General features: G+C 47.4%; 53 non-coding genes across 53 annotated transcripts; all 53 read left to right on the top strand.

The window, feature by feature from the left end:
* The first annotated feature begins 50 nt into the window (after positions 1-50).
* TRNAD-GUC (transfer RNA aspartic acid (anticodon GUC)) lies at positions 51-122 on the top strand. Its single transcript has one exon. It is a non-coding gene; the product is annotated as a tRNA-Asp (tRNA).
* An 807-nt stretch (positions 123-929) lies between these two features.
* TRNAD-GUC (transfer RNA aspartic acid (anticodon GUC)) lies at positions 930-1,001 on the top strand. Its single transcript has one exon. It is a non-coding gene; the product is annotated as a tRNA-Asp (tRNA).
* Positions 1,002-1,222: 221 nt separating this feature from the next.
* Positions 1,223-1,294, top strand: TRNAD-GUC (transfer RNA aspartic acid (anticodon GUC)). The gene has a single exon. It is a non-coding gene; the product is annotated as a tRNA-Asp (tRNA).
* Positions 1,295-1,807: 513 nt separating this feature from the next.
* Positions 1,808-1,879, top strand: TRNAD-GUC (transfer RNA aspartic acid (anticodon GUC)). The gene has a single exon. It is a non-coding gene; the product is annotated as a tRNA-Asp (tRNA).
* A 518-nt stretch (positions 1,880-2,397) lies between these two features.
* Positions 2,398-2,469, top strand: TRNAD-GUC (transfer RNA aspartic acid (anticodon GUC)). The gene has a single exon. It is a non-coding gene; the product is annotated as a tRNA-Asp (tRNA).
* Positions 2,470-2,980: 511 nt separating this feature from the next.
* TRNAD-GUC (transfer RNA aspartic acid (anticodon GUC)) lies at positions 2,981-3,052 on the top strand. Its single transcript has one exon. It is a non-coding gene; the product is annotated as a tRNA-Asp (tRNA).
* A 217-nt stretch (positions 3,053-3,269) lies between these two features.
* On the top strand, positions 3,270-3,341 carry TRNAD-GUC (transfer RNA aspartic acid (anticodon GUC)). Its single transcript has one exon. It is a non-coding gene; the product is annotated as a tRNA-Asp (tRNA).
* A 223-nt stretch (positions 3,342-3,564) lies between these two features.
* On the top strand, positions 3,565-3,636 carry TRNAD-GUC (transfer RNA aspartic acid (anticodon GUC)). Its single transcript has one exon. It is a non-coding gene; the product is annotated as a tRNA-Asp (tRNA).
* A 1,104-nt stretch (positions 3,637-4,740) lies between these two features.
* On the top strand, positions 4,741-4,812 carry TRNAD-GUC (transfer RNA aspartic acid (anticodon GUC)). Its single transcript has one exon. It is a non-coding gene; the product is annotated as a tRNA-Asp (tRNA).
* An 803-nt stretch (positions 4,813-5,615) lies between these two features.
* TRNAD-GUC (transfer RNA aspartic acid (anticodon GUC)) lies at positions 5,616-5,687 on the top strand. Its single transcript has one exon. It is a non-coding gene; the product is annotated as a tRNA-Asp (tRNA).
* Positions 5,688-6,205: 518 nt separating this feature from the next.
* Positions 6,206-6,277, top strand: TRNAD-GUC (transfer RNA aspartic acid (anticodon GUC)). The gene has a single exon. It is a non-coding gene; the product is annotated as a tRNA-Asp (tRNA).
* Positions 6,278-6,789: 512 nt separating this feature from the next.
* TRNAD-GUC (transfer RNA aspartic acid (anticodon GUC)) lies at positions 6,790-6,861 on the top strand. The gene has a single exon. It is a non-coding gene; the product is annotated as a tRNA-Asp (tRNA).
* A 217-nt stretch (positions 6,862-7,078) lies between these two features.
* On the top strand, positions 7,079-7,150 carry TRNAD-GUC (transfer RNA aspartic acid (anticodon GUC)). The gene has a single exon. It is a non-coding gene; the product is annotated as a tRNA-Asp (tRNA).
* A 223-nt stretch (positions 7,151-7,373) lies between these two features.
* Positions 7,374-7,445, top strand: TRNAD-GUC (transfer RNA aspartic acid (anticodon GUC)). Its single transcript has one exon. It is a non-coding gene; the product is annotated as a tRNA-Asp (tRNA).
* Positions 7,446-8,255: 810 nt separating this feature from the next.
* TRNAD-GUC (transfer RNA aspartic acid (anticodon GUC)) lies at positions 8,256-8,327 on the top strand. The gene has a single exon. It is a non-coding gene; the product is annotated as a tRNA-Asp (tRNA).
* Positions 8,328-9,135: 808 nt separating this feature from the next.
* On the top strand, positions 9,136-9,207 carry TRNAD-GUC (transfer RNA aspartic acid (anticodon GUC)). Its single transcript has one exon. It is a non-coding gene; the product is annotated as a tRNA-Asp (tRNA).
* Positions 9,208-9,531: 324 nt separating this feature from the next.
* Positions 9,532-9,603, top strand: TRNAE-CUC (transfer RNA glutamic acid (anticodon CUC)). The gene has a single exon. It is a non-coding gene; the product is annotated as a tRNA-Glu (tRNA).
* Positions 9,604-9,823: 220 nt separating this feature from the next.
* TRNAD-GUC (transfer RNA aspartic acid (anticodon GUC)) lies at positions 9,824-9,895 on the top strand. The gene has a single exon. It is a non-coding gene; the product is annotated as a tRNA-Asp (tRNA).
* Positions 9,896-10,996: 1,101 nt separating this feature from the next.
* Positions 10,997-11,068, top strand: TRNAD-GUC (transfer RNA aspartic acid (anticodon GUC)). The gene has a single exon. It is a non-coding gene; the product is annotated as a tRNA-Asp (tRNA).
* A 224-nt stretch (positions 11,069-11,292) lies between these two features.
* On the top strand, positions 11,293-11,364 carry TRNAD-GUC (transfer RNA aspartic acid (anticodon GUC)). The gene has a single exon. It is a non-coding gene; the product is annotated as a tRNA-Asp (tRNA).
* A 220-nt stretch (positions 11,365-11,584) lies between these two features.
* On the top strand, positions 11,585-11,656 carry TRNAD-GUC (transfer RNA aspartic acid (anticodon GUC)). Its single transcript has one exon. It is a non-coding gene; the product is annotated as a tRNA-Asp (tRNA).
* A 225-nt stretch (positions 11,657-11,881) lies between these two features.
* Positions 11,882-11,953, top strand: TRNAD-GUC (transfer RNA aspartic acid (anticodon GUC)). Its single transcript has one exon. It is a non-coding gene; the product is annotated as a tRNA-Asp (tRNA).
* Positions 11,954-12,176: 223 nt separating this feature from the next.
* TRNAD-GUC (transfer RNA aspartic acid (anticodon GUC)) lies at positions 12,177-12,248 on the top strand. The gene has a single exon. It is a non-coding gene; the product is annotated as a tRNA-Asp (tRNA).
* A 219-nt stretch (positions 12,249-12,467) lies between these two features.
* On the top strand, positions 12,468-12,539 carry TRNAD-GUC (transfer RNA aspartic acid (anticodon GUC)). The gene has a single exon. It is a non-coding gene; the product is annotated as a tRNA-Asp (tRNA).
* Positions 12,540-12,757: 218 nt separating this feature from the next.
* On the top strand, positions 12,758-12,829 carry TRNAD-GUC (transfer RNA aspartic acid (anticodon GUC)). The gene has a single exon. It is a non-coding gene; the product is annotated as a tRNA-Asp (tRNA).
* Positions 12,830-13,344: 515 nt separating this feature from the next.
* On the top strand, positions 13,345-13,416 carry TRNAD-GUC (transfer RNA aspartic acid (anticodon GUC)). Its single transcript has one exon. It is a non-coding gene; the product is annotated as a tRNA-Asp (tRNA).
* A 1,389-nt stretch (positions 13,417-14,805) lies between these two features.
* Positions 14,806-14,877, top strand: TRNAD-GUC (transfer RNA aspartic acid (anticodon GUC)). The gene has a single exon. It is a non-coding gene; the product is annotated as a tRNA-Asp (tRNA).
* A 519-nt stretch (positions 14,878-15,396) lies between these two features.
* TRNAD-GUC (transfer RNA aspartic acid (anticodon GUC)) lies at positions 15,397-15,468 on the top strand. The gene has a single exon. It is a non-coding gene; the product is annotated as a tRNA-Asp (tRNA).
* A 515-nt stretch (positions 15,469-15,983) lies between these two features.
* Positions 15,984-16,055, top strand: TRNAD-GUC (transfer RNA aspartic acid (anticodon GUC)). Its single transcript has one exon. It is a non-coding gene; the product is annotated as a tRNA-Asp (tRNA).
* A 324-nt stretch (positions 16,056-16,379) lies between these two features.
* TRNAE-CUC (transfer RNA glutamic acid (anticodon CUC)) lies at positions 16,380-16,451 on the top strand. The gene has a single exon. It is a non-coding gene; the product is annotated as a tRNA-Glu (tRNA).
* An 805-nt stretch (positions 16,452-17,256) lies between these two features.
* On the top strand, positions 17,257-17,328 carry TRNAD-GUC (transfer RNA aspartic acid (anticodon GUC)). Its single transcript has one exon. It is a non-coding gene; the product is annotated as a tRNA-Asp (tRNA).
* Positions 17,329-17,843: 515 nt separating this feature from the next.
* Positions 17,844-17,915, top strand: TRNAD-GUC (transfer RNA aspartic acid (anticodon GUC)). The gene has a single exon. It is a non-coding gene; the product is annotated as a tRNA-Asp (tRNA).
* Positions 17,916-18,139: 224 nt separating this feature from the next.
* On the top strand, positions 18,140-18,211 carry TRNAD-GUC (transfer RNA aspartic acid (anticodon GUC)). The gene has a single exon. It is a non-coding gene; the product is annotated as a tRNA-Asp (tRNA).
* Positions 18,212-18,431: 220 nt separating this feature from the next.
* TRNAD-GUC (transfer RNA aspartic acid (anticodon GUC)) lies at positions 18,432-18,503 on the top strand. Its single transcript has one exon. It is a non-coding gene; the product is annotated as a tRNA-Asp (tRNA).
* Positions 18,504-18,728: 225 nt separating this feature from the next.
* Positions 18,729-18,800, top strand: TRNAD-GUC (transfer RNA aspartic acid (anticodon GUC)). The gene has a single exon. It is a non-coding gene; the product is annotated as a tRNA-Asp (tRNA).
* Positions 18,801-19,023: 223 nt separating this feature from the next.
* Positions 19,024-19,095, top strand: TRNAD-GUC (transfer RNA aspartic acid (anticodon GUC)). The gene has a single exon. It is a non-coding gene; the product is annotated as a tRNA-Asp (tRNA).
* Positions 19,096-19,314: 219 nt separating this feature from the next.
* On the top strand, positions 19,315-19,386 carry TRNAD-GUC (transfer RNA aspartic acid (anticodon GUC)). The gene has a single exon. It is a non-coding gene; the product is annotated as a tRNA-Asp (tRNA).
* A 217-nt stretch (positions 19,387-19,603) lies between these two features.
* On the top strand, positions 19,604-19,675 carry TRNAD-GUC (transfer RNA aspartic acid (anticodon GUC)). The gene has a single exon. It is a non-coding gene; the product is annotated as a tRNA-Asp (tRNA).
* A 515-nt stretch (positions 19,676-20,190) lies between these two features.
* On the top strand, positions 20,191-20,262 carry TRNAD-GUC (transfer RNA aspartic acid (anticodon GUC)). Its single transcript has one exon. It is a non-coding gene; the product is annotated as a tRNA-Asp (tRNA).
* A 515-nt stretch (positions 20,263-20,777) lies between these two features.
* On the top strand, positions 20,778-20,849 carry TRNAD-GUC (transfer RNA aspartic acid (anticodon GUC)). Its single transcript has one exon. It is a non-coding gene; the product is annotated as a tRNA-Asp (tRNA).
* A 324-nt stretch (positions 20,850-21,173) lies between these two features.
* Positions 21,174-21,245, top strand: TRNAE-CUC (transfer RNA glutamic acid (anticodon CUC)). The gene has a single exon. It is a non-coding gene; the product is annotated as a tRNA-Glu (tRNA).
* Positions 21,246-22,050: 805 nt separating this feature from the next.
* On the top strand, positions 22,051-22,122 carry TRNAD-GUC (transfer RNA aspartic acid (anticodon GUC)). Its single transcript has one exon. It is a non-coding gene; the product is annotated as a tRNA-Asp (tRNA).
* A 515-nt stretch (positions 22,123-22,637) lies between these two features.
* TRNAD-GUC (transfer RNA aspartic acid (anticodon GUC)) lies at positions 22,638-22,709 on the top strand. Its single transcript has one exon. It is a non-coding gene; the product is annotated as a tRNA-Asp (tRNA).
* A 224-nt stretch (positions 22,710-22,933) lies between these two features.
* TRNAD-GUC (transfer RNA aspartic acid (anticodon GUC)) lies at positions 22,934-23,005 on the top strand. Its single transcript has one exon. It is a non-coding gene; the product is annotated as a tRNA-Asp (tRNA).
* A 220-nt stretch (positions 23,006-23,225) lies between these two features.
* On the top strand, positions 23,226-23,297 carry TRNAD-GUC (transfer RNA aspartic acid (anticodon GUC)). The gene has a single exon. It is a non-coding gene; the product is annotated as a tRNA-Asp (tRNA).
* Positions 23,298-23,521: 224 nt separating this feature from the next.
* On the top strand, positions 23,522-23,593 carry TRNAD-GUC (transfer RNA aspartic acid (anticodon GUC)). Its single transcript has one exon. It is a non-coding gene; the product is annotated as a tRNA-Asp (tRNA).
* Positions 23,594-23,816: 223 nt separating this feature from the next.
* TRNAD-GUC (transfer RNA aspartic acid (anticodon GUC)) lies at positions 23,817-23,888 on the top strand. Its single transcript has one exon. It is a non-coding gene; the product is annotated as a tRNA-Asp (tRNA).
* Positions 23,889-24,107: 219 nt separating this feature from the next.
* On the top strand, positions 24,108-24,179 carry TRNAD-GUC (transfer RNA aspartic acid (anticodon GUC)). The gene has a single exon. It is a non-coding gene; the product is annotated as a tRNA-Asp (tRNA).
* A 218-nt stretch (positions 24,180-24,397) lies between these two features.
* On the top strand, positions 24,398-24,469 carry TRNAD-GUC (transfer RNA aspartic acid (anticodon GUC)). The gene has a single exon. It is a non-coding gene; the product is annotated as a tRNA-Asp (tRNA).
* A 515-nt stretch (positions 24,470-24,984) lies between these two features.
* Positions 24,985-25,056, top strand: TRNAD-GUC (transfer RNA aspartic acid (anticodon GUC)). Its single transcript has one exon. It is a non-coding gene; the product is annotated as a tRNA-Asp (tRNA).
* Positions 25,057-25,571: 515 nt separating this feature from the next.
* On the top strand, positions 25,572-25,643 carry TRNAD-GUC (transfer RNA aspartic acid (anticodon GUC)). Its single transcript has one exon. It is a non-coding gene; the product is annotated as a tRNA-Asp (tRNA).
* Positions 25,644-25,967: 324 nt separating this feature from the next.
* TRNAE-CUC (transfer RNA glutamic acid (anticodon CUC)) lies at positions 25,968-26,039 on the top strand. The gene has a single exon. It is a non-coding gene; the product is annotated as a tRNA-Glu (tRNA).
* Positions 26,040-26,844: 805 nt separating this feature from the next.
* Positions 26,845-26,916, top strand: TRNAD-GUC (transfer RNA aspartic acid (anticodon GUC)). The gene has a single exon. It is a non-coding gene; the product is annotated as a tRNA-Asp (tRNA).
* The last annotated feature ends 507 nt before the right edge of the window (positions 26,917-27,423 follow it).

Raw genomic sequence — 27,423 nt, 5'->3', positions numbered from 1 at the left:
GAGTTGTGATCTCGCTGACAACACCGTCGTGTCTGCCGTGCATGCGCATATCTTCGTTAGTATAGTGGTCAGTATCCCCGCCTGTCACGCGGGAGACCGGGGTTCGATTCCCCGACGGAGAGCAGTAATCTTTTAGTTACCATAGAATGGAAATTCAACCTGCACTAATATACCATTCGGCAAAATAATCTTCGTTTTCTCCATCTCCTCCAGAGTAAGCTATTATATTGGGGAAGCTCTAGCGCCAGGTGTCTGTTTTTTTTCTTTCCCACTGAAACAGTCGTGTCAAGCTAGAGTGTTGATCTCGCAGACAAAACCGTCGTGTCTGCCGTCGTGCGCATATCCTCGTTAGTATAGTGGTCAGTATCCCTGCCTGTCACGCGGAAGACCGGGGTTTAATTCCCCGACGGGGAGCAGTAATTTTTTAGTTACCATAGGGCGGAAATTCAACCTGCACTAATATATCATTCGGCAAAATGATCTTCGTTTTCTCCATCTCCTCCAGAGTAAGCTAATATAATGGGGAAGCTCTAGCGCCAGGTGTTCTTTTTTTCTGTCCCACTGAAACAGTCATGTCAAGCTAGAGTTGTGATCTCGCTGACAACACCGTCGTGTCGGCCGTGCATGCGCATATTCTCGTTAGTATAGTTGTCAGTATCCCCGCCTGTCACGCGGGAGACCGGGGTTCGATTCCTCGACGGGGAGCAGTAATTTTTTAGTTACCATAGGGTGGAAATTCAACCTGCACTAATATATCATTCGGCAAAATAATCTTCGTTTTCTCCATCTCCTCCAGAGTAAGCTAACATAATGTGGAAGCTCCAGCACCAGGTGTCTTTGTTTTTTTTCCTCTCCCGCTGAAACAGTCATTTCAAGCTAGAGTTGTGATCTCGCAGACAATACCGTCGTGTCTGCCGTGCATGCGCATATCCTCGTTAGTATTGTGGTCAGTATCCCCGCCTGTCACGCGGGAGACCGGGGTTCAATTCCCCGACGGGGAGCAGTAATCTTTTAGTTACCATAGTGTGGAAATTCAACCTGCACTAATATACCATTCGGCAAAATAATCTTCGTTTACTCCATCTCCTCCAGAGTAAGCTAATATAATGGAGAAGCTCTAGTTCCAGGTGTCTGTTTTTTTTTCTCTCCCACTGAAACAGTCGTGTCAAGCAAGAGTGTTGATCTCGCAGACAACACCGTCTAGTCTTCCGTCCTGCGCATATCCTCGTTAGTATAGTGGTCAGTATCCCTGCCTGTCACGCGGGAGACCGGGGTTTAATTCCCCGACGGGGAGCAGTGATTTTTTAGTTGCCATAGGGTGGAAATTGAACCTGCACTGCTATACCAATCGGCAAAATAATCTTCGTTCTCTCCATCTCATCCAGAGTAAGCTAATATAATGGGAAAACCCTAGCGCCAGGTGTCTTTGCTTTTTTCCTCTCCCACTGAAACAGTCATGTCAAGCTAGAGTTGTGATCTCGCTGACAACACCGTCGTGTCTTCCGTGCATACACATATCCTCGTTAGTATAGTGGTCAGTATCCCCGCCTGTCACGCGGTAGACCGGGGTTTAACTCCCCGACGGGGAGCAGTAATTTTTAAGTTACCATAGTGTGGAAATTCAACCTGCACTAATATATCATTCGGCAAAATAATCTTCGCTTTCTCCATCTCCCCCAGAGTAAGCTAATATAATGGGGAAGCTCTAGCGCCAGGTGTTTTTTTTTCTGTCCCACTGAAAAAGTCATGTCAAGCGAGAGTTGTGATCTCGCTGACAACACCGTCGTGTCTGCCGTGCATGCGCATATCCTCGTTAGTATAGTGGTCAGTATCCCCGCCTGTCACGCGGGAGACCGGGGTTCGATTCCCCGACGGAGAGCAGTAATTGTTTAGTTACCATAGGGTGGAAATTGAACCTGCACTGCTATACCTATCGGCAAAATAATCTTCGTTCTCTCCATCTCCTCCAGAGTAAGCTAATATAATGGGGAAGCTCTAGCGCCAGGTGTCTGTTTTTTTTCCTCTCAAACTGAAACAGTCATGTCTAGCTAGAGTTGTGATCTCGCTGACAGCACCATCGTGTCTGCCGTGCATGCGCATATCCTCGTTAGTATAGTGGTCAGTATCCCCGCCTTTCACGTGGGAGACCGGGGTTCGATTCCCCGATGGGCAGCATTAATTTTTTAGTTTCCATAGGTTGGAAATTGAACCGGCACTGCTATACCATTCGGCAAAATAATCTTCGTTCTCTCCATCTCCTCCAGAGTAAGCTAATATAATGTGGAAGCTCTAGCGCCAGGTGTCTTTGTTTTTTTTCGTCTCCCACTGAAACGGTCATGTCAAGCTAGAGTTGTGATCTCGAAGACAATACCGTCGTGTGTGCCATGCATGCGCATATCCTCGTTAGTATAGTGGTCAGTATCCCCGCCTGTCACGCGGGAGACCGGGGTTCGATTCCCCGACGGGGAGCAGTAATCTTTTAGTTACCATAGGTTGGAAATTCAACCTGCACTAATATACCATTCAGCAAAATAATCTTCGTTTTCTCAATCTCTTCCAGAGTAAGCTATTATATTGGGGAAGCTCTAGCGCCAGGTGTCTGTTTTTTTTCTTTCCCACTGAAACAGTCGTGTCAAGCTAGAGTGTTGATCTCGCAGACAAAACCGTCGTGTCTGCCGTCGTGCGCATATCCTCGTTAGTATAGTGGTCAGTGTCCCTGCCTGTCACGCGGAAGACCGGGGTTTAATTCCCCGACGGGGAGCAGTAATTTTTTAGTTACCATAGGGTGGAAATTCAACCTGCACTAATATATCATTCGGCAAAATAATCTTCGTTTTCTCCATCTCCTCCAGAGTAAGCTAATATACTGGGGAAGCTCTAGCGCCAGGTGTTCTTTTTTTCTGTCCCACTGAAACAGTCATGTCAAGCTAGAGTTGTGATCTCGCAGACAATACCGTCGTGTCTGCCGTGCATGCGCATATCCTCGTTAGTATAGTGGTCAGTATCCCCGCCTGTCACGCGGGAGACCGGGGTTTAATTCCCCGACGGGGAGCAGTAATTTTTAAGTTACCGTAGTGTGGAAATTCAACCTGCACTAATATATCATTCGGCAAAATAATCTTCGTTTTCTCCATCTCCCCCAGAGTAAGCTAATATAATGGGGAAGCTCTAGCGCCAGGTGTTTTTTTTCTGTCCCACTGAAAAAGTCATGTCAAGCGAGAGTTGTGATCTCGCTGACAACACCGTTGTGTCTGCCGTGCATGCGCATATCCTCGTTAGTATAGTGGTTAGTATCCCCGCCTGTCACGCGGGAGACCGGGGTTCGATTCCCCGACGGAGAGCAGTAATTTTTTTAGTTACCATAGGGTGGAAATTGAACCTGCACTGCTATACCAATCGGCAAAATAATCTTCGTTCTCTCCATCTCCTCCAGAGTAAGCTAATATAATGGGGAAGCTCTAGCGCCAGGTGTCTGTTTTTTTTCCTCTCCAACTGAAACAGTCATGTCTAGCTAGAGTTGTGATCTCGCTGACAGCACCATCGTGTCTGCCGTGCATGCGCATATCCTCGTTAGTATAGTGGTAAGTATCCCCGCCTGTCACGTGGGAGACCGGGGTTTAATTCCCCGACGGGGAGCAGTGATTTTTTAGTTGCCATAGGGTGGAAATTGAACCTGCACTGCTATACCAATCGGCAAAATAATCTTCGTTCTCTCCATTTCCTCCAGAGTAAGCTAATATAATGGAAAAACCCTAGCGCCAGGTGTCTTTGTTTTTTTCCTCTCCCACTGAAACAGTCATGTCGAGCTAGAGTTGTGATCTCGCTGACAACACCGTCGTGTCTTCCGTGCATACACATATCCTCGTTAGTATAGTGGTCAGTATCCCCGCCTGTCACGCGGGAGACCGGGGTTTAATTCCCCGACAGGGAGCAGTAATTTTTTAGTTACCATAGGGTGGAAATTCAACCTGCACTAATATATCATTCGGCAAAATAATCTTCGTTTTCTCCATCTCCTCCAGAGTAAGCTAATATAATGGGGAAGCTCTAGGGCCAGGTGTTCTTTTTTTGTCCCACTGAAACAGTCATGTCAAGCTAGAGTTGTGATCTCGCTGACAACACCGTCGTGTCTGCCGTGCATGCGCGCATATCCTCGTTAGTATAGTGGTCAGTATCCCCGCCTGTCACGTGGGAGACCGGGGTTCGATTCCCCGATGGGCAGCATTAATTTTTTAGTTTCCATAGGTTGGAAATTGAACCTGCACTGCTATACCTATCGGCAAAATAATCTTCGTTCTCTCCATCTCCTCCAGAGTAAGCTAATATAATGGGGAAGCTCTAGCGCCAGGTGTCTGTTTTTTTTCCTCTCAAACTGAAACAGTCATGTCTAGCTAGAGTTGTGATCTCGCTGACAGCACCATCGTGTCTGCCGTGCATGCGCATATCCTCGTTAGTAGAGTGGTCAGTATCCCCGCCTGTCACGTGGGAGACCGGGGTTCGATTCCCCGATGGGCAGCATTAATTTTTTAGTTTCCATAGGTTGGAAATTGAACCGGCACTGCTATACCATTCGGCAAAATAATCTTCGTTCTCTCCATCTCCTCCAGAGTAAGCTAATATAATGTGGAAGCTCTAGCGCCAGGTGTCTTTGTTTTTTTTCGTCTCCCACTGAAACGGTCATGTAAAGCTAGAGTTGTGATCTCGAAGACAATACCGTCGTGTGTGCCGTGCATGCGCATATCCTCGTTAGTATAGTGGTCAGTATCCCCGCCTGTCACGCGGGAGACCGGGGTTCGATTCCCCGACGGGGATCAGTAATCTTTTAGTTACCATAGGGTGGAAATTCAACCTGCACTAATATACCATTCAGCAAAATAATCTTCGTTTTCTCCATCTCTTCCAGAGTAAGCTATTATATTGGGGAAGCTCTAGCGCCAGGTGTCTGTTTTTTTTTCTTTCCCACTGAAACAGTCGTGTCAAGCTAGAGTGTTGATCTCGCAGACAAAACCGTCGTGTCTGCCGTCGTGCGCATATCCTCGTTAGTATAGTGGTCAGTGTCCCTGCCTGTCACGCGGAAGACCGGGGTTTAATTCCCCGACGGGGAGCAGTAATTTTTTAGTTACCATAGGGTGGAAATTCAACCTGCACTAATATATCATTCGGCAAAATAATCTTCGTTTTCTCCATCTCCTCCAGAGTAAGCTAATATACTGGGGAAGCTCTAGCGTCAGGTGTTCTTTTTTCCTCTCCCACTGAAACAGTCATTTCGAGCTAGAGTTGTGATCTCGCTGACAACACCGTCGTGTCTTCCGTGCATACACATATCCTCGTTAGTATAGTGGTCAGTATCCCCGCCTGTCACGCGGGAGACCGGGGTTTAATTCCCCGACAGGGAGCAGTAATTTTTTAGTTACCATAGGGTGGAAATTCAACCTGCACTAATATATCATTCGGCAAAATAATCTTCGTTTTCTCCATCTCCTCCAGAGTAAGCTAATATAATGGGGAAGCTCTAGCGCCAGGTGTTCTTTTTTTGTCCCACTGAAACAGTCATGTCAAGCTAGAGTTGTGATCTCGCTGACAACACCGTCGTGTCTGCCGTGCATGCGCGCATATCCTCGTTAGTATAGTGGTCAGTATTCCCGCCTGTCACGTGGGAGACCGGGGTTCGATTCCCCGATGGGCAGCATTAATTTTTTAGTTTCCATAGGTTGGAAATTGAACCTGCACTGCTATACCTATCGGCAAAATAATCTTCGTTCTCTCCATCTCCTCCAGAGTAAGCTAATATAATGGGGAAGCTCTAGCGCCAGGTGTCTGTTTTTTTTCCTCTCAAACTGAAACAGTCATGTCTAGCTAGAGTTGTGATCTCGCTGACAGCACCATCGTGTCTGCCGTGCATGCGCATATCCTCGTTAGTAGAGTGGTCAGTATCCCCGCCTGTCACGTGGGAGACCGGGGTTCGATTCCCCGATGGGCAGCATTAATTTTTTAGTTTCCATAGGTTGGAAATTGAACCGGCACTGCTATACCATTCGGCAAAATAATCTTCGTTCTCTCCATCTCCTCCAGAGTAAGCTAATATAATGTGGAAGCTCTAGCGCCAGGTGTCTTTGTTTTTTTTCGTCTCCCACTGAAACGGTCATGTAAAGCTAGAGTTGTGATCTCGAAGACAATACCGTCGTGTGTGCCGTGCATGCGCATATCCTCGTTAGTATAGTGGTCAGTATCCCTGCCTGTCACGCGGGAGACCGGGGTTCGATTCCCCGACGGGGATCAGTAATCTTTTAGTTACCATAGGGTGGAAATTCAACCTGCACTAATATACCATTCAGCAAAATAATCTTCGTTTTCTCCATCTCTTCCAGAGTAAGCTATTATATTGGGGAAGCTCTAGCGCCAGGTGTCTGTTTTTTTTTCTTTCCCACTGAAACAGTCGTGTCAAGCTAGAGTGTTGATCTCGCAGACAAAACCGTCGTGTCTGCCGTCGTGCGCATATCCTCGTTAGTATAGTGGTCAGTGTCCCTGCCTGTCACGCGGAAGACCGGGGTTTAATTCCCCGACGGGGAGCAGTAATTTTTTAGTTACCATAGGGTGTAAATTCAACCTGCACTAATATATCATTCGGCAAAATAATCTTCGTTTTCTCCATCTCCTCCAGAGTAAGCTAATATACTGGGGAAGCTCTAGCGTCAGGTGTTCTTTTTTTCTGTCCCACTGAAACAGTCATGTCAAGCTAGAGTTGTGATCTCGCAGACAATACCGTCGTGTCTGCCGTGCATGCGCATATCCTCGTTAGTATAGTGGTCAGTATCCCCGCCTGTCACGCGGGAGACCGGGGTTTAATTCCCCGACGGGGAGCAGTAATTTTTAAGTTACCATAGTGTGGAAATTCAACCTGCACTAATATATCATTCGGCAAAATAATCTTCGTTTTCTCCATCTCCCCCAGAGTAAGCTAATATAATGGGGAAACTCTAGCGCCAGGTGTTTTTTTTCTGTCCCACTGAAAAAGTCATGTCAAGCGAGAGTTGTGATCTCGCTGACAACACCGTTGTGTCTGCCGTGCATGCGCATATCCTCGTTAGTATAGTGGTTAGTATCCCCGCCTGTCACGCGGGAGACCGGGGTTCGATTCCCCGATGGAGAGCAGTAATTTTTTTAGTTACCATAGGGTGGAAATTGAACCTGCACTGCTATACCAATCGGCAAAATAATCTTCGTTCTCTCCATCTCCTCCAGAGTAAGCTAATATAATGGGGAAGCTCTAGCGCCAGGTGTCTGTTTTTTTTCCTCTCCAACTGAAACAGTCATGTCTAGCTAGAGTTGTGATCTCGCTGACAGCACCATCGTGTCTGCCGTGCATGCGCATATCCTCGTTAGTATAGTGGTCAGTATCCCCGCCTGTCACGTGGGAGACCGGGGTTTAATTCCCCGACGGGGAGCAGTGATTTTTTAGTTGCCATAGGGTGGAAATTGAACCTGCACTGCTATACCAATCGGCAAAATAATCTTCGTTCTCTCCATTTCCTCCAGAGTAAGCTAATATAATGGAAAAACCCTAGCGCCAGGTGTCTTTGTTTTTTTCCTCTCCCACTGAAACAGTCATGTCGAGCTAGAGTTGTGATCTCGCTGACAACACCGTCGTGTCTTCCGTGCATACACATATCCTCGTTAGTATAGTGGTCAGTATCCCCGCCTGTCACGCGGGAGACCGGGGTTTAATTCCCCGACAGGGAGCAGTAATTTTTTAGTTACCATAGGGTGGAAATTCAACCTGCACTAATATATCATTCGGCAAAATAATCTTCGTTTTCTCCATCTCCTCCAGAGTAAGCTAATATAATGGGGAAGCTCTAGCGCCAGGTGTTCTTTTTTTGTCCCACTGAAACAGTCATGTCAAGCTAGAGTTGTGATCTCGCTGACAACACCGTCGTGTCTGCCGTGCATGCGCGCATATCCTCGTTAGTATAGTGGTCAGTATCCCCGCCTGTCACGTGGGAGACCGGGGTTCGATTCCCCGATGGGCAGCATTAATTTTTTAGTTTCCATAGGTTGGAAATTGAACCTGCACTGCTATACCATTCGGCAAAATAATCTTCGTTCTCTCCATCTCCTCCAGAGTAAGCTAATATAATGTGGAAGCTCTAGCGCCAGGTGTCTTTGTTTTTTTTCCTCTCCCACTGAAACGGTCATGTCAAGCTAGAGTTGTGATCTCGAAGACAATACCGTCGTGTCTGCCGTGCATGCGCATATCCTCGTTAGTATAGTGGTCAGTATCCCCGCCTGTCACGCGGGAGACCGGGGTTCGATTCCCCGACGGGGAGCAGTAATCTTTTAGTTACCATAGCGTGGAAATTCAACCTGCACTAATATACGATTCGGCAAAATAATCTTCGTTTTCTCCATCTCCTTCAGAGTAAGCTATTATATTGGGGAAGCTCTAGCGCCAGGTGTCTGTTTTTTTTTACTTTCCAACTGAAACAGTCGTGTCAAGCTAGAGTGTTGATCTCGCAGACAACACCGTCGTGTCTGCCGTCATGCGCATATCCTCGTTAGTATAGTGGTCAGTATCCCTGCCTGTCACGCGGAAGACCCGGGTTTAATTCCCCGACGGGGAGCAGTAATTTTTTAGTTACCATAGGGCGGAAATTCAACCTGCACTAATATATCATTCGGCAAAATAATCTTCGTTTTCTCCATCTCCTCCAGAGTAAGCTAATATAATGGGGAAGCTCTAGCGCCAGGTGTTCTTTTTTTCTGTCCCCCTGAAACAGTCATGTCAAGCTAGAGTTGTGATCTCGCTGACAACACCGTCGTGTCGGCCGTGCATGCGCATATTCTCGTTAGTATAGTTGTCAGTATCCCCGCCGGTCACGCGGGAGACCGGGGTTCGATTCCCCGACGGGGAGCAGTAATTTTTTGTTACCATAGGGTGGAAATTGAACCTGCACTGCTATACCAATCGGCAAAATAATCTTCGTTCTCTCCAACTCCTCCAGAGTAAGCTAATATAATGGGGAAACTCTAGCGCCAGGTGTCTTTGTTTTTTTTCCTCTCCAACTGAAACAGTCATGTCAAGCTAGAGTTGTGATCTCGCTGACAACACTGTCCTGTCTTCCGTGCATACACATGTCCTCGTTAGTATAGTGGTCAGTATCCCCGCCTGTCACGCGGGCGACCGGGGTTCGATTCCCCGACGGGGAGCAGTAAATTTTTAGTTACCAAAGGGTGGAAATTGAACCTGCACTGGTCAGTATCCCCGCCTGTCACGCGGGAGACCGGGGTTTAATTTCCCGACAGGGAGCAGTAATTTTTTAGTTACCATAGGGTGGAAATTCAACCTGCACTAATATACCATTCGGCAAAATAATCTTCGTTTTCTCCATCTCCTCCAGAGTAAGCTAATATAATGTGGAAGCTCTAGCGCCAGGTGTCTTTCTTTTTTTTCCTCTCCCGCTGAAACAGTCATTTCAAGCTAGAGTTGTGAACTCGCAGACAATACCGTCGTGTCTGCCGTGCATGCGCATATCCTCGTTAGTATAGTGGTCAGTATCCCCGCCTCTCACGCGGGAGACCGGGGTTCGATTCCCCGATGGGGAGCAGTAATCATTTAGTTACCATAGGGTGGAAATTCAACCTGCACTAATATACCATTCGGCAAAATACTCTTCGTTTACTCCATCTCCTCCAGAGTAAGCTAATATAATGGAAAAGCTCTAGTTCCAGGTGTCTGTTTTTTTTCTCTCCCACTGAAACAGTCGTGTCAAGCAAGAGTGTTGATCTCGCAGACAACACCGTCTAGTCTGCCGTCCTGCGCATATCCTCGTTAGTATAGTGGTCAGTATCCCTGCCTGTCACGCGGGAGACCGGGGTTTAATTCCCCGACGGGGAGCAGTGATTTTTTAGTTGCCATAGGGTGGAAATTGAACCTGCACTGTTATACCAATCGGCAGAATAATCCTCGTTCTCTCTATCTCCTCCAGAGTAAGCTAATATAATGGGAAAACTCTAGCGCCAGGTGTCTTTGTTTTTTCCCTCTCCCACTGAAACAGCCATGTGAAGCTAGAGTTGTGATCTCGCTGACAACACCGTCGTGTCTTCCGTGCATACACATATCCTCGTTAGTATAGTGGTCAGTATCCCCGCCTGTCACGCGGGAGACCGGGGTTTAATTCCCCGACAGGGAGCAGTAATTTTTTAGTTACCATAGGGTGGAAATTCAACCTGCACTAATATATCATTCGGCAAAATAATCTTCGTTTTCTCCATCTCCTCCAGAGTAAGCTAATATAATGGGGAAGCTCTAGCGCCAGGTGTTCTTTTTTTCTGTCCCACTGAAACAGTCACTTCAAGCTAGAGTTGTGATCTCGCAGACAATACCGTCGTGTCTGCCGTGCATGCGCATATCCTCCTTAGTATAGTGGCCAGTATCCCCGCCTGTCACGCGGGAGACCGGGGTTTAATTCCCCGACGTGGAGCAGTAATTTTTTAGTTACCATAGGGAAGAAATTCAACCTGCACTAATATATCATTCGGCAAAATAATCTTCGTTTTCTCCATCTCCTCCAGAGTAAGCTAATATAATGAAGAAGCTCTAGCGCCAGGTGTTCTTTTTTTCTGTCCCACTGAAACAGTCATGTCAAGCTAGAGTTGTGATCTCGCTGAACACACCGTCGTGTCGGCCGTGCATGCGCATATCCTCGTTAGTATAGTTGTCAGTATCCCCGCCTGTCACGCGGGAGACCGGGGTTCGATTCCCCGATGGGCAGCATTAATTCTTTAGTTTCCATAGGTTGGAAATTCAACCTGCACTGCTATACCATTCGGCAAAATAATCTTCGTTCTCTCCATCTCCTCCAGAGTAAGCTAATATAATGTGGAAGCTCTAGCGCCAGGTGTCTTTGTTTTTTTTCCTCTCCCACTGAAACGGTCATGTCAAGCTAGAGTTGTAATCTCGAAGACAATACCGTCGTGTCTGCCGTGCATGCGCATATCCTCGTTAGTATAGTGGTCAGTATCCCCGCCTGTCACGCGGGAGACCGGGGTTCGATTCCCCGACGGGGAGCAGTAATCTTTTAGTTACCATAGCGTGGAAATTCAACCTGCACTAATATACGATTCGGCAAAATAATCTTCGTTTTCTCCATCTCCTCCAGAGTAAGCTATTATAATGTGGAAGCTCTAGCTCCAGGTGTCTTTCTTTTTTTTCCTCTCCCGCTGAAACAGTCATTTCAAGCTAGAGTTGTGATCTCGCAGACAATACCGTCGTGTCTGCCGTGCATGCGCATATCCTCGTTAGTATAGTGGTCAGTATCCCCGCCTGTCACGCGCGAGACCGGGGTTCGATTCCCCGATGGGGAGCAGTAATCATTTAGTTACCATAGGGTGGAAATTCAACCTGCACTAATATACCGTTCGGCAAAATAATCTTCGTTTACTCCATCTCCTCCAGAGTAAGCTAATATAATGGAAAAGCTCTAGTTCCAGGTGTCTGTTTTTTTTCTCTCCCACTGAAACAGTCGTGTCAAGCAAGAGTGTTGATCTCGCAGACAACACCGTCTAGTCTGCCGTCCTGCGCATATCCTCGTTAGTATAGTGGTCAGTATCCCCGCCTGTCACGCGGGAGACCGGGGTTCGATTCCCCGACGGGGAGCAGTAATTGTTTAGTTACCATAGGGCGGAAATTCAACCTGCACTAATATATCATTCGGCAAAATAATCTTCGTTTTCTCCATCTCCCCCGGAGTAAGCTAATATAAAGGGGAAGCTCTAGCGCAAGGTGTCTTTGTTTTTTTTTCGTCTCCCACTGAAACGGTCATGTCAAGCTAGAGTTGTAATCTCGAAGACAATACCGTCGTGTCTGCCGTGCATGCGCATATCCTCGTTAGTATAGTGGTCAGTATCCCCGCCTGTCACGCGGGAGACCGGGGTTCGATTCCCCGACGGGGAGCAGTAATCTTTTAGTTACCATAGCGTGGAAATTCAACCTGCACTAATATACGATTCGGCAAAATAATCTTCGTTTTCTCCATCTCCTCCAGAGTAAGCTAATATAATGGGAAAACTCTAGCGCCAGGTGTCTTTGTTTTTTCCCTCTCCCACTGAAACAGTCATGTCAAGCTAGAGTTGTGATCTCGCTGACAACACCGTCGTGTCTTCCGTGCATACACATATCCTCGTTAGTATAGTGGTCAGTATCCCCGCCTGTCACGCGGGAGACCGGGGTTCGATTACCCGACGGGGAGCAGTAATTTTTAAGTTACCATAGTGTGGAAATTCAACCTGCGCTAATATAACATTCGGCAAAATAATCTTCGTTTTCTCCATCTCCCCCAGAGTAAGGTAATATAATGGGGAAGCTCTAGCGCCAGGTGTTCTTTTTTTCTGTCCCACTGAAACAGTCATGTCAAGCTAGAGTTGTGATCTCGCTGACAACACCGTCGTGTCAGCCGTGCATGCGCATATCCTCGTTAGTATAGTTGTCAGTATCCCCGCCTGTCACGCGGGAGACCGGGGTTCGATTCCCCGACGGGGAGCAGTAATTGTTTAGTTACCATAGGGTGGAAATTCAACCTGCACTAATATATCATTCGGCAAAATAATCTTCGTTTTCTCCATCTCCCCCGGAGTAAGCTAATATAAAGGGGAAGCTCTAGCGCAAGGTGTTTTTTTTTCTGTCCCACTGAAAAAGTCATGTCAAGCGAGAGTTGGGATCTCGCTGACAACACCGTCGTGTCTGCCGTGCATGCGCATATCCTCGTTAGTATAGTGGTCAGTATCCCCGCCTGTCACGCGGGAGACCGGGGTTTAATTCCCCGACGGGGAGCAGTAATTTTTTAGTTACCATAGGGTGGAAATTGAACTTGCACTGCTATACCAATCGGCAAAATAATCTTCGTTCTCTCCATCTCCTCCAGAGTAAGCTAATAGAATGGGAAAACTCTAGCGCCAGGTGTCTGTTTTTTTTCCTCTCCCACTGAAACAGTCATGTCAAGCTAGAGTTGTGATCTCGCTGACAGCACCGTCGTGTCTGCCGTGCATGCGCATATTCTCGTTAGTGTAGTGGTCAGTATCCCCGCCTGTCACGTGGGAGACCGGGTTCAATTCCCCGATGGGCAGCATTAATTTTTTAGTTTCCATAGGTTGGAAATTGACCGGCACTTCTATACCATTCGGCAAAATAATCTTCGTTCTCTCCATCTCCTCCAGAGTAAGCTAATATAATGTGGAAGCTCTAGCGCCAGGTGTCTTTGTTTTTTTCCTCTCCCACTGAAACGGTCATGTCAAGCTAGAGTTGTGATCTCGAAGACAATACCGTCGTGTCTGCCGTGCATGCGCATATCCTCGTTAGTATAGTGGTCAGTATCCCCGCCTGTCACGCGGGAGACCGGGGTTCGATTCCCCGACGGGGAGCAGTAATCTTTTAGTTACCATAGGGTGGAAATTCAACCTGCACTAATATACCATTCGGCAAAATAATCTTCGTTTTCTCCATCTCCTCCAGAGTAAGCTATTATATTGGGGAAGCTCTAGCGCCAGGTGTCTGTTTTTTTTTCTTTCCCACTGAAACAGTCGTGTCAAGCTAGAGTGTTGATCTCGCAGACAAAACCGTCGTGTCTGCCGTCGTGCGCATATCCTCGTTAGTATAGTGGTCAGTATCCCTGCCTGTCACGCAGAAGACCGGGGTTTAATTCCCCGACGGGGAGCAGTAATTTTTTAGTTACCATAGGGCGGAAATTCAACCTGCACTAATATATCATTCGGCAAAATAATCTTCGTTTTCTCCATCTCCTCCAGAGTAAGCTAATATAATGGGGAAGCTCTAGCGCCAGTTGTTCTTTCTTTCTGTCCCACTGAAACAGTCATGTCAAGCTAGAGTTTTGATCTCGCTGACAACACCGTCGTGTCAGCCGTGCATGCGCATGTCCTCGTTAGTATAGTTTTCAGTATCCCCGCCTGTCACGCGGGAGACCGGGGTTCGATTCCCCGACGGGGAGCAGTAATTTTTTAGTTACCATAGGGTGGAAATTCAACCTGCACTAATATATCATTCGGCAAAATAATCTTCGTTTTCTCCATCTCCCCCGGAGTAAGCTAATATAATGGGGAAGCTCTAGCGCAAGGAGTGTTTTTTCTGTCCCACTGAAAAAGTCATGTCAAGCGAGAGTTGGGACCTCGCTGACAACACCGTCGTGTCTGCCGTGCATGCCCATATCCTCGTTAGTATAGTGGTTAGTATCCCCGCCTATCACGCGGGAGACCGGGGTTCGATTGCCGAACGGGGAGCAGTAATTTTTTAGTTACCATAGAGGGGAAATCGAACCTGCACTGCTATACTAATCGGCAAAATAATCTTCGTTCTCTCCATCTCCTCCAGAGTAAGCTAATATAATGGGGAAACTCTAGCGCCAGGTGTCTTTGTTTTTCTTCCTCTCCCACTGAAACAGTCATGTCAAGCTAGAGTTGTGATCTCGCAGACAATACCGTCGAGTCTGCCGTCGATGCGCATATCCTCGTTAGTATAGTGGTCAGTATCCCCGCCTGTCACGCGGGAGACCGCGGTTTGATTCCCCGACGGGGAGCAGTAATCTTTTAGTTACCATAGGGTGGAAATTCAACCTGCACTAATATACCATTCGGCAAAATAATCTTCGTTTACTCCATCTCCTCCAGAGTAAGCTAATATAATGGAGAAGCTCTAGTTCCAGGTTTCTGTTTTTCTTCTCTCCCACTGAAACAGTCGTGTCAAGCAAGAGTGTTGATCTCACAGACAACACCGTCGTGTCTGCCGTCATGCGCATATCCTCGTTAGTATAGTGGTCAGTATCCCTGCCTGTCACGCGGGAGACCGGGGTTTAATTCCCCGACGGGGAGCAGTAATTTTTTAGTTACCATAGGATGGAAATTGAACTTGCACTGCTATACCAATCGGCATAATAATCTTCGTTCTCTCCATCTCCTCCAGAGTAAGCTAATAGAATGGGAAAACTCTAGCGCCAGGTGTCTTTGTTTTTTTTCCTCTCCCACTGAAACAGTCATGTCAAGCTAGAGTTGTGATCTCGCTGGCAACACCATCGTGTCTGCCGTGCATGCGCAAATCCTCGTTAGTATATTGTCAGTATCCCCGCCTGTCACGCGGGAGACCGGGGTTCGATTGCCGAACGGGGAGCAGTAATTTTTTAGTTACCATAGAATGGAAATTGAACCTGCACTGCTATACCAATCGGCAAAATAATCTTCGTTCTCTCCATCTCCTCCAGAGTAAGCTAATATAATGGGGAAACTCTAGCGCCAGGTGTCTTTGTTTTTTTTCTTCTCCCACTGAAACAGTCATGTCAAGCTAGAGTTGTGATCTCGCTGACAACACCGTCGTGTCTTCCGTGCATACACATGTCCTCGTTAGTATAGTGGTCAGTATCCCCGCCTGTCACGCGGGAGACCGGGGTTCGATTCCCCGACGGGGAGCAGTAATTTTTTAGTTACCATAGGGCGGAAATTCAACCTGCACTAATATATCATTCGGCAAAATAATCTTCGTTTTCTCCATCTCCTCCAGAGTAAGCTAATATAATGGGGAAGCTCTAGCGCCAGGTGTTCTTTTTTTCTGTCCCCCTGAAACAGTCATGTCAAGCTAGAGTTGTGATCTCGCTGACAACACCGTCGTGTCGGCCGTGCATGCGCATATTCTCGTTAGTATAGTTGTCAGTATCCCCGCCGGTCACGCGGGAGACCGGGGTTCGATTCCCCGACGGGGAGCAGTAATTTTTTAGTTACCATAGGGTGGAAATTGAACCTGCACTGCTATACCAATCGGCAAAATAATCTTCGTTCTCTCCAACTCCTCCAGAGTAAGCTAATATAATGGGGAAACTCTAGCGCCAGGTGTCTTTGTTTTTTTTCCTCTCCAACTGAAACAGTCATGTCAAGCTAGAGTTGTGATCTCGCTGACAACACCGTCCTGTCTTCCGTGCATACACATGTCCTCGTTAGTATAGTGGTCAGTATCCCCGCCTGTCACGCGGGCGACCGGGGTTCGATTCCCCGACGGGGAGCAGTAAATTTTTAGTTACCAAAGGGTGGAAATTGAACCTGCACTGGCCAGTATCCCCGCCTGTCACGCGGGAGACCGGGGTTTAATTTCCCGACAGGGAGCAGTAATTTTTTAGTTACCATAGGGTGGAAATTCAACCTGCACTAATATACCATTCGGCAAAATAATCTTCGTTTTCTCCATCTCCTCCAGAGTAAGCTAATATAATGTGGAAGCTCTAGCGCCAGGTGTCTTTCTTTTTTTTCCTCTCCCGCTGAAACAGTCATTTCAAGCTAGAGTTGTGAACTCGCAGACAATACCGTCGTGTCTGCCGTGCATGCGCATATCCTCGTTAGTATAGTGGTCAGTATCCCCGCCTCTCACGCGGGAGACCGGGGTTCGATTCCCCGATGGGGAGCAGTAATCATTTAGTTACCATAGGGTGGAAATTCAACCTGCACTAATATACCATTCGGCAAAATACTCTTCGTTTACTCCATCTCCTCCAGAGTAAGCTAATATAATGGGAAAACTCTAGCGCCAGGTGTCTTTGTTTTTTCCCTCTCCCACTGAAACAGCCATGTGAAGCTAGAGTTGTGATCTCGCTGACAACACCGTCGTGTCTTCCGTGCATACACATATCCTCGTTAGTATAGTGGTCAGTATCCCCGCCTGTCACGCGGGAGACCGGGGTTTAATTCCCCGACAGGGAGCAGTAATTTTTTAGTTGCCATAGGGTGGAAATTCAACCTGCACTAATATATCATTCGGCAAAATAATCTTCGTTTTCTCCATCTCCTCCAGAGTAAGCTAATATAATGGGGAAGCTCTAGCGCCAGGTGTTCTTTTTTTCTGTCCCACTGAAACAGTCACTTCAAGCTAGAGTTGTGATCTCGCAGACAATACCGTCGTGTCTGCCGTGCATGCGCATATCCTCCTTAGTATAGTGGCCAGTATCCCCGCCTGTCACGCGGGAGACCGGGGTTTAATTCCCCGACGTGGAGCAGTAATTTTTTAGTTACCATAGGGAAGAAATTCAACCTGCACTAATATATCATTCGGCAAAATAATCTTCGTTTTCTCCATCTCCTCCAGAGTAAGCTAATATAATGAAGAAGCTCTAGCGCCAGGTGTTCTTTTTTTCTGTCCCACTGAAACAGTCATGTCAAGCTAGAGTTGTGATCTCGCTGAACACACCGTCGTGTCGGCCGTGCATGCGCATATCCTCGTTAGTATAGTTGTCAGTATCCCCGCCTGTCACGCGGGAGACCGGGGTTCGATTCCCCGACGGGGAGCAGTAATTTTTAAGTTACCATAGTGTGGAAATTCAACCTGCACTAATATATCATTCGGCAAAATAAACTTCGTTTTCTCCATCTCCCCCAGAGTAAGCTAATATAATGGGGAAGCTCTAGCGCCAGGTGTTCTTTTTTCTGTCCCACTGAAACAGTCATGTCAAGCTAGAGTTGTGATCTCGCTGACAACACCGTCGTGTCTGCCGTGCATGCGCATATCCTCGTTAGTATAGTGGTCAGTATCCCCGCCTGTCACGTGGGAGACCAGGGTTCGATTCCCCGATGGGCAGCATTAATTCTTTAGTTTCCATAGGTTGGAAATTGAACCTGCACTGCTATACCATTCGGCAAAATAATCTTCGTTCTCTCCATCTCCTCCAGAGTAAGCTAATATAATGTGGAAGCTCTAGCGCCAGGTGTCTTTGTTTTTTTTTCCTCTCCCACTGAAACGGTCATGTCAAGCTAGAGTTGTAATCTCGAAGACAATACCGTCGTGTCTGCCGTGCATGCGCATATCCTCGTTAGTATAGTGGTCAGTATCCCCGCCTGTCACGCGGGAGACCGGGGTTCGATTCCCCGACGGGGAGCAGTAATCTTTTAGTTACCATAGCGTGGAAATTCAACCTGCACTAATATACGATTCGGCAAAATAATCTTCGTTTTCTCCATCTCCTCCAGAGTAAGCTATTATAATGTGGAAGCTCTAGCTCCAGGTGTCTTTCTTTTTTTTCCTCTCCCGCTGAAACAGTCATTTCAAGCTAGAGTTGTGATCTCGCAGACAATACCGTCGTGTCTGCCGTGCATGCGCATATCCTCGTTAGTATAGTGGTCAGTATCCCCGCCTGTCACGCGCGAGACCGGGGTTCGATTCCCCGATGGGGAGCAGTAATCATTTAGTTACCATAGGGTGGAAATTCAACCTGCACTAATATACCGTTCGGCAAAATAATCTTCGTTTACTCCATCTCCTCCAGAGTAAGCTAATATAATGGAAAAGCTCTAGTTCCAGGTGTCTGTTTTTTTTCTCTCCCACTGAAACAGTCGTGTCAAGCAAGAGTGTTGATCTCGCAGACAACACCGTCTAGTCTGCCGTCCTGCGCATATCTTCGTTAGTATAGTGGTCAGTATCCCCGCCTGTCACGCGGGAGACCGGGGTTCGATTCCCCGACGGGGAGCAGTAATTGTTTAGTTACCATAGGGCGGAAATTCAACCTGCACTAATATATCATTCGGCAAAATAATCTTCGTTTTCTCCATCTCCCCCGGAGTAAGCTAATATAAAGGGGAAGCTCTAGCGCAAGGTGTCTTTGTTTTTTTTTCGTCTCCCACTGAAACGGTCATGTCAAGCTAGAGTTGTAATCTCGAAGACAATACCGTCGTGTCTGCCGTGCATGCGCAAATCCTCGTTAGTATAGTGGTCAGTATCCCCGCCTGTCACGCGGGAGACCGGGGTTCGATTCCCCGACGGGGAGCAGTAATCTTTTAGTTACCATAGCGTGGAAATTCAACCTGCACTAATATACGATTCGGCAAAATAATCTTCGTTTTCTCCATCTCCTCCAGAGTAAGCTAATATAATGGGAAAACTCTAGCGCCAGGTGTCTTTGTTTTTTCCCTCTCCCACTGAAACAGTCATGTCAAGCTAGAGTTGTGATCTCGCTGACAACACCGTCGTGTCTTCCGTGCATACACATATCCTCGTTAGTATAGTGGTCAGTATCCCCGCCTGTCACGCGGGAGACCGGGGTTCGATTCCCCGACGGGGAGCAGTAATTTTTAAGTTACCATAGTGTGGAAATTCAACCTGCGCTAATATAACATTCGGCAAAATAATCTTCGTTTTCTCCATCTCCCCCAGAGTAAGGTAATATAATGGGGAAGCTCTAGCGCCAGGTGTTCTTTTTTTCTGTCCCACTGAAACAGTCATGTCAAGCTAGAGTTGTGATCTCGCTGACAACACCGTCGTGTCAGCCGTGCATGCGCATATCCTCGTTAGTATAGTTGTCAGTATCCCCGCCTGTCACGCGGGAGACCGGGGTTCGATTCCCCGACGGGGAGCAGTAATTGTTTAGTTACCATAGGGTGGAAATTCAACCTGCACTAATATATCATTCGGCAAAATAATCTTCGTTTTCTCCATCTCCCCCGGAGTAAGCTAATATAAAGGGGAAGCTCTAGCGCAAGGTGTTTTTTTTCTGTCCCACTGAAAAAGTCATGTCAAGCGAGAGTTGGGATCTCGCTGACAACACCGTCGTGTCTGCCGTGCATGCGCATATCCTCGTTAGTATAGTGGTCAGTATCCCCGCCTGTCACGCGGGAGACCGGGGTTTAATTCCCCGACGGGGAGCAGTAATTTTTTAGTTACCATAGGGTGGAAATTGAACTTGCACTGCTATACCAATCGGCAAAATAATCTTCGTTCTCTCCATCTCCTCCAGAGTAAGCTAATAGAATGGGAAAACTCTAGCGCCAGGTGTCTGTTTTTTTTCCTCTCCCACTGAAACAGTCATGTCAAGCTAGAGTTGTGATCTCGCTGACAGCACCGTCGTGTCTGCCGTGCATGCGCATATTCTCGTTAGTGTAGTGGTCAGTATCCCCGCCTGTCACGTGGGAGACCGGGTTCAATTCCCCGATGGGCAGCATTAATTTTTTAGTTTCCATAGGTTGGAAATTGACCGGCACTTCTATACCATTCGGCAAAATAATCTTCGTTCTCTCCATCTCCTCCAGAGTAAGCTAATATAATGTGGAAGCTCTAGCGCCAGGTGTCTTTGTTTTTTTCCTCTCCCACTGAAACGGTCATGTCAAGCTAGAGTTGTGATCTCGAAGACAATACCGTCGTGTCTGCCGTGCATGCGCATATCCTCGTTAGTATAGTGGTCAGTATCCCCGCCTGTCACGCGGGAGACCGGGGTTCGATTCCCCGACGGGGAGCAGTAATCTTTTAGTTACCATAGGGTGGAAATTCAACCTGCACTAATATATCAGTCGGCAAAATAATCTTCGTTTTCTCCATCTCCTCCAGAGTAAGCTAATATAATGGGGAAGCTCTAGCGCCAGGTGTTCTTTTTTTCTGTCCCCCTGAAACAGTCATGTCAAGCTAGAGTTGTGATCTCGCTGACAACACCGTCGTGTCGGCCGTGCATGCGCATATTCTCGTTAGTATAGTTGTCAGTATCCCCGCCGGTCACGCGGGAGACCGGGGTTCGATTCCCCGACGGGGAGCAGTAATTTTTTAGTTACCATAGGGTGGAAATTGAACCTGCACTGCTATACCAATCGGCAAAATAATCTTCGTTCTCTCCAACTCCTCCAGAGTAAGCTAATATAATGGGGAAACTCTAGCGCCAGGTGTCTTTGTTTTTTTTCCTCTCCAACTGAAACAGTCATGTCAAGCTAGAGTTGTGATCTCGCTGACAACACCGTCCTGTCTTCCGTGCATACACATGTCCTCGTTAGTATAGTGGTCAGTATCCCCGCCTGTCACGCGGGCGACCGGGGTTCGATTCCCCGACGGGGAGCAGTAAATTTTTAGTTACCAAAGGGTGGAAATTGAACCTGCACTGGCCAGTATCCCCGCCTGTCACGCGGGAGACCGGGGTTTAATTTCCCGACAGGGAGCAGTAATTTTTTAGTTACCATAGGGTGGAAATTCAACCTGCACTAATATACCATTCGGCAAAATAATCTTCGTTTTCTCCATCTCCTCCAGAGTAAGCTAATATAATGTGGAAGCTCTAGCGCCAGGTGTCTTTCTTTTTTTTCCTCTCCCGCTGAAACAGTCATTTCAAGCTAGAGTTGTGAACTCGCAGACAATACCGTCGTGTCTGCCGTGCATGCGCATATCCTCGTTAGTATAGTGGTCAGTATCCCCGCCTCTCACGCGGGAGACCGGGGTTCGATTCCCCGATGGGGAGCAGTAATCATTTAGTTACCATAGGGTGGAAATTCAACCTGCACTAATATACCATTCGGCAAAATACTCTTCGTTTACTCCATCTCCTCCAGAGTAAGCTAATATAATGGGAAAACTCTAGCGCCAGGTGTCTTTGTTTTTTCCCTCTCCCACTGAAACAGCCATGTGAAGCTAGAGTTGTGATCTCGCTGACAACACCGTCGTGTCTTCCGTGCATACACATATCCTCGTTAGTATAGTGGTCAGTATCCCCGCCTGTCACGCGGGAGACCGGGGTTTAATTCCCCGACAGGGAGCAGTAATTTTTTAGTTGCCATAGGGTGGAAATTCAACCTGCACTAATATATCATTCGGCAAAATAATCTTCGTTTTCTCCATCTCCTCCAGAGTAAGCTAATATAATGGGGAAGCTCTAGCGCCAGGTGTTCTTTTTTTCTGTCCCACTGAAACAGTCACTTCAAGCTAGAGTTGTGATCTCGCAGACAATACCGTCGTGTCTGCCGTGCATGCGCATATCCTCCTTAGTATAGTGGCCAGTATCCCCGCCTGTCACGCGGGAGACCGGGGTTTAATTCCCCGACGTGGAGCAGTAATTTTTTAGTTACCATAGGGAAGAAATTCAACCTGCACTAATATATCATTCGGCAAAATAATCTTCGTTTTCTCCATCTCCTCCAGAGTAAGCTAATATAATGAAGAAGCTCTAGCGCCAGGTGTTCTTTTTTTCTGTCCCACTGAAACAGTCATGTCAAGCTAGAGTTGTGATCTCGCTGAACACACCGTCGTGTCGGCCGTGCATGCGCATATCCTCGTTAGTATAGTTGTCAGTATCCCCGCCTGTCACGCGGGAGACCGGGGTTCGATTCCCCGACGGGGAGCAGTAATTTTTAAGTTACCATAGTGTGGAAATTCAACCTGCACTAATATATCATTCGGCAAAATAAACTTCGTTTTCTCCATCTCCCCCAGAGTAAGCTAATATAATGGGGAAGCTCTAGCGCCAGGTGTTCTTTTTTCTGTCCCACTGAAACAGTCATGTCAAGCTAGAGTTGTGATCTCGCTGACAACACCGTCGTGTCTGCCGTGCATGCGCATATCCTCGTTAGTATAGTGGTCAGTATCCCCGCCTGTCACGTGGGAGACCAGGGTTCGATTCCCCGATGGGCAGCATTAATTCTTTAGTTTCCATAGGTTGGAAATTGAACCTGCACTGCTATACCATTCGGCAAAATAATCTTCGTTCTCTCCATCTCCTCCAGAGTAAGCTAATATAATGTGGAAGCTCTAGCGCCAGGTGTCTTTGTTTTTTTTTCCTCTCCCACTGAAACGGTCATGTCAAGCTAGAGTTGTAATCTCGAAGACAATACCGTCGTGTCTGCCGTGCATGCGCATATCCTCGTTAGTATAGTGGTCAGTATCCCCGCCTGTCACGCGGGAGACCGGGGTTCGATTCCCCGACGGGGAGCAGTAATCTTTTAGTTACCATAGCGTGGAAATTCAACCTGCACTAATATACGATTCGGCAAAATAATCTTCGTTTTCTCCATCTCCTCCAGAGTAAGCTATTATAATGTGGAAGCTCTAGCTCCAGGTGTCTTTCTTTTTTTTCCTCTCCCGCTGAAACAGTCATTTCAAGCTAGAGTTGTGATCTCGCAGACAATACCGTCGTGTCTGCCGTGCATGCGCATATCCTCGTTAGTATAGTGGTCAGTATCCCCGCCTGTCACGCGCGAGACCGGGGTTCGATTCCCCGATGGGGAGCAGTAATCATTTAGTTACCATAGGGTGGAAATTCAACCTGCACTAATATACCGTTCGGCAAAATAATCTTCGTTTACTCCATCTCCTCCAGAGTAAGCTAATATAATGGAAAAGCTCTAGTTCCAGGTGTCTGTTTTTTTTCTCTCCCACTGAAACAGTCGTGTCAAGCAAGAGTGTTGATCTCGCAGACAACACCGTCTAGTCTGCCGTCCTGCGCATATCTTCGTTAGTATAGTGGTCAGTATCCCCGCCTGTCACGCGGGAGACCGGGGTTCGATTCCCCGACGGGGAGCAGTAATTGTTTAGTTACCATAGGGCGGAAATTCAACCTGCACTAATATATCATTCGGCAAAATAATCTTCGTTTTCTCCATCTCCCCCGGAGTAAGCTAATATAAAGGGGAAGCTCTAGCGCAAGGTGTCTTTGTTTTTTTTCGTCTCCCACTGAAACGGTCATGTCAAGCTAGAGTTGTAATCTCGAAGACAATACCGTCGTGTCTGCCGTGCATGCGCAAATCCTCGTTAGTATAGTGGTCAGTATCCCCGCCTGTCACGCGGGAGACCGGGGTTCGATTCCCCGACGGGGAGCAGTAATCTTTTAGTTACCATAGCGTGGAAATTCAACCTGCACTAATATACGATTCGGCAAAATAATCTTCGTTTTCTCCATCTCCTCCAGAGTAAGCTAATATAATGGGAAAACTCTAGCGCCAGGTGTCTTTGTTTTTTCCCTCTCCCACTGAAACAGTCATGTCAAGCTAGAGTTGTGATCTCGCTGACAACACCGTCGTGTCTTCCGTGCATACACATATCCTCGTTAGTATAGTGGTCAGTATCCCCGCCTGTCACGCGGGAGACCGGGGTTCGATTCCCCGACGGGGAGCAGTAATTTTTAAGTTACCATAGTGTGGAAATTCAACCTGCGCTAATATAACATTCGGCAAAATAATCTTCGTTTTCTCCATCTCCCCCAGAGTAAGGTAATATAATGGGGAAGCTCTAGCGCCAGGTGTTCTTTTTTTCTGTCCCACTGAAACAGTCATGTCAAGCTAGAGTTGTGATCTCGCTGACAACACCGTCGTGTCAGCCGTGCATGCGCATATCCTCGTTAGTATAGTTGTCAGTATCCCCGCCTGTCACGCGGGAGACCGGGGTTCGATTCCCCGACGGGGAGCAGTAATTGTTTAGTTACCATAGGGTGGAAATTCAACCTGCACTAATATATCATTCGGCAAAATAATCTTCGTTTTCTCCATCTCCCCCGGAGTAAGCTAATATAAAGGGGAAGCTCTAGCGCAAGGTGTTTTTTTTTCTGTCCCACTGAAAAAGTCATGTCAAGCGAGAGTTGGGATCTCGCTGACAACACCGTCGTGTCTGCCGTGCATGCGCATATCCTCGTTAGTATAGTGGTCAGTATCCCCGCCTGTCACGCGGGAGACCGGGGTTTAATTCCCCGACGGGGAGCAGTAATTTTTTAGTTACCATAGGGTGGAAATTGAACTTGCACTGCTATACCAATCGGCAAAATAATCTTCGTTCTCTCCATCTCCTCCAGAGTAAGCTAATAGAATGGGAAAACTCTAGCGCCAGGTGTCTGTTTTTTTTCCTCTCCCACTGAAACAGTCATGTCAAGCTAGAGTTGTGATCTCGCTGACAGCACCGTCGTGTCTGCCGTGCATGCGCATATTCTCGTTAGTGTAGTGGTCAGTATCCCCGCCTGTCACGTGGGAGACCGGGTTCAATTCCCCGATGGGCAGCATTAATTTTTTAGTTTCCATAGGTTGGAAATTGACCGGCACTTCTATACCATTCGGCAAAATAATCTTCGTTCTCTCCATCTCCTCCAGAGTAAGCTAATATAATGTGGAAGCTCTAGCGCCAGGTGTCTTTGTTTTTTTCCTCTCCCACTGAAACGGTCATGTCAAGCTAGAGTTGTGATCTCGAAGACAATACCGTCGTGTCTGCCGTGCATGCGCATATCCTCGTTAGTATAGTGGTCAGTATCCCCGCCTGTCACGCGGGAGACCGGGGTTCGATTCCCCGACGGGGAGCAGTAATCTTTTAGTTACCATAGGGTGGAAATTCAACCTGCACTAATATATCATTCGGCAAAATAATCTTCGTTTTCTCCATCTCCTCCAGAGTAAGCTAATATAATGGGGAAGCTCTAGCGCCAGGTGTTCTTTTTTTCTGTCCCCCTGAAACAGTCATGTCAAGCTAGAGTTGTGATCTCGCTGACAACACCGTCGTGTCGGCCGTGCATGCGCATATTCTCGTTAGTATAGTTGTCAGTATCCCCGCCGGTCACGCGGGAGACCGGGGTTCGATTCCCCGACGGGGAGCAGTAATTTTTTAGTTACCATAGGGTGGAAATTGAACCTGCACTGCTATACCAATCGGCAAAATAATCTTCGTTCTCTCCAACTCCTCCAGAGTAAGCTAATATAATGGGGAAACTCTAGCGCCAGGTGTCTTTGTTTTTTTTCCTCTCCAACTGAAACAGTCATGTCAAGCTAGAGTTGTGATCTCGCTGACAACACCGTCCTGTCTTCCGTGCATACACATGTCCTCGTTAGTATAGTGGTCAGTATCCCCGCCTGTCACGCGGGCGACCGGGGTTCGATTCCCCGACGGGGAGCAGTAAATTTTTAGTTACCAAAGGGTGGAAATTGAACCTGCACTGGCCAGTATCCCCGCCTGTCACGCGGGAGACCGGGGTTTAATTTCCCGACAGGGAGCAGTAATTTTTTAGTTACCATAGGGTGGAAATTCAACCTGCACTAATATACCATTCGGCAAAATAATCTTCGTTTTCTCCATCTCCTCCAGAGTAAGCTAATATAATGTGGAAGCTCTAGCGCCAGGTGTCTTTCTTTTTTTTCCTCTCCCGCTGAAACAGTCATTTCAAGCTAGAGTTGTGAACTCGCAGACAATACCGTCGTGTCTGCCGTGCATGCGCATATCCTCGTTAGTATAGTGGTCAGTATCCCCGCCTCTCACGCGGGAGACCGGGGTTCGATTCCCCGATGGGGAGCAGTAATCATTTAGTTACCATAGGGTGGAAATTCAACCTGCACTAATATACCATTCGGCAAAATACTCTTCGTTTACTCCATCTCCTCCAGAGTAAGCTAATATAATGGGAAAACTCTAGCGCCAGGTGTCTTTGTTTTTTCCCTCTCCCACTGAAACAGCCATGTGAAGCTAGAGTTGTGATCTCGCTGACAACACCGTCGTGTCTTCCGTGCATACACATATCCTCGTTAGTATAGTGGTCAGTATCCCCGCCTGTCACGCGGGAGACCGGGGTTTAATTCCCCGACAGGGAGCAGTAATTTTTTAGTTGCCATAGGGTGGAAATTCAACCTGCACTAATATATCATTCGGCAAAATAATCTTCGTTTTCTCCATCTCCTCCAGAGTAAGCTAATATAATGGGGAAGCTCTAGCGCCAGGTGTTCTTTTTTTCTGTCCCACTGAAACAGTCACTTCAAGCTAGAGTTGTGATCTCGCAGACAATACCGTCGTGTCTGCCGTGCATGCGCATATCCTCCTTAGTATAGTGGCCAGTATCCCCGCCTGTCACGCGGGAGACCGGGGTTTAATTCCCCGACGTGGAGCAGTAATTTTTTAGTTACCATAGGGAAGAAATTCAACCTGCACTAATATATCATTCGGCAAAATAATCTTCGTTTTCTCCATCTCCTCCAGAGTAAGCTAATATAATGAAGAAGCTCTAGCGCCAGGTGTTCTTTTTTTCTTTCCCACTGAAACAGTCATGTCAAGCTAGAGTTGTGATCTCGCTGAACACACCGTCGTGTCGGCCGTGCATGCGCATATCCTCGTTAGTATAGTTGTCAGTATCCCCGCCTGTCACGCGGGAGACCGGGGTTCGATTCCCCGACGGGGAGCAGTAATTTTTAAGTTACCATAGTGTGGAAATTCAACCTGCACTAATATATCATTCGGCAAAATAAACTTCGTTTTCTCCATCTCCCCCAGAGTAAGCTAATATAATGGGGAAGCTCTAGCGCCAGGTGTTCTTTTTTCTGTCCCACTGAAACAGTCATGTCAAGCTAGAGTTGTGATCTCGCTGACAACACCGTCGTGTCTGCCGTGCATGCGCATATCCTCGTTAGTATAGTGGTCAGTATCCCCGCCTGTCACGTGGGAGACCAGGGTTCGATTCCCCGATGGGCAGCATTAATTCTTTAGTTTCCATAGGTTGGAAATTGAACCTGCACTGCTATACCATTCGGCAAAATAATCTTCGTTCTCTCCATCTCCTCCAGAGTAAGCTAATATAATGTGGAAGCTCTAGCGCCAGGTGTCTTTGTTTTTTTTTCCTCTCCCACTGAAACGGTCATGTCAAGCTAGAGTTGTAATCTCGAAGACAATACCGTCGTGTCTGCCGTGCA

Source organism: Rhipicephalus microplus, chromosome 9 (genome assembly GCF_043290135.1).
Source record: "Rhipicephalus microplus isolate Deutch F79 chromosome 9, USDA_Rmic, whole genome shotgun sequence".
In the NCBI taxonomy this organism is placed as follows: Eukaryota; Metazoa; Arthropoda; class Arachnida; order Ixodida; family Ixodidae; genus Rhipicephalus; species Rhipicephalus microplus.
Note: the sequence above shows the minus strand (reverse complement) of the source record. Positions and strands in the feature narration are given on the sequence as shown.